Consider the following 1,252-nt stretch of genomic DNA (forward strand, 5'->3'; position numbering starts at 1 on the left):
GCTCCTGTCGGAATGGGGAAGAATCTAGTCCTCGACTGGGCCGAGCCCGGAGGGGCAATCAGACTCTGGGACAAACCCAAAATTATCAAACCTGCAAACTATAAATTTTTCAAAGTTTTCAATGTATTATGGACACTTGAACCCAACAGCGGAAAAGCGTCAGAGGCAGTAGAGGGTTAAGTAAGAACTGGACTTTGGTATCAAAAAGATGGGAGCTTGAATCCTAACATGGCCTCTAACAGCACTGAGACTAACCCTCTTTGAAATGAGGGTAATAGGCCCTTGTATAGGATGGTCCTGATAATTAAGGGAGATAACTTGTGAAGGGGTAGTGGTAGGTATTATTTGTTGACTACTGAATAGTAACGGTAAATGCTTACAGATTTGTGAGACAAGTGTTATAACCATTTTGTATTTGAAGAATCTTTTTTTTTTTATGGTTTTTTTTTCCATTTTTTTTTCTAATTTTGTTTTATTTTTAAACTTTACATAATTGTATTAGTTTTGCCAAATATCAAAATGAATCCGCCACAGGTATACATGTGTTCCCCATCCCGAACCCTCCTCCCTCCTCCCTCCCCATACCATCCCTCTGGGCCGTCCCAGTGCACCAGCCCCAAGCATCCAGCATCGTGCAACGAACCTGGACTGGCAACTCGTTTCCTACATGATATTTTACATGTTTCATTGCCATTCTCCCAAATCTTCCCACCCTCTCCCTCTCCCACAGAGTCCATAAGACTGTTCTATACATCGGTGTCTCTTTTGCTGTCTCGTACACCGGGTTATTGTTACCATCTTTCTAAATTCCATATATATGTGTTAGTATACTGTATTTATGTTTTTCCTTCTGGCTTCCTTCACTCTGTATAATAGGCTCCAGTTTCATCCACCTCATTAGAACTGATTCAAATGTATTCTTTTTAATGGCTGAGTAATACTCCATTGTGTATATGTACCACAGCTTTCTTATCCATTCATCTGCTGATGGACATCTAGGTTGCTTCCATGAAGAAGAATCTAAGGCTGAGAAGAATAACTTGGCCAAAGTCTCTTACCTTATAAGTGGCTGGCAATGCCATCCCAGGTCTTCTGTAAGTCCAGTAATTGCCTTTGCCCAGACCTACAGCTAATAAAGAATAAAGTAGAAATATTTATACTGATAATATATATGTTTGGGGGTTCAGATCAGATCAGTCGCTCAGTCATGTCTGACTCTTTGCGACCCCATGAATCGCAGCACGCCAGGCCT

This window comes from Bison bison, unplaced genomic scaffold, assembly GCF_000754665.1.
Source record: "Bison bison bison isolate TAMUID 2011002044 unplaced genomic scaffold, Bison_UMD1.0 scf7180017864508, whole genome shotgun sequence".
NCBI lineage: Eukaryota > Metazoa > Chordata > Mammalia > Artiodactyla > Bovidae > Bison > Bison bison.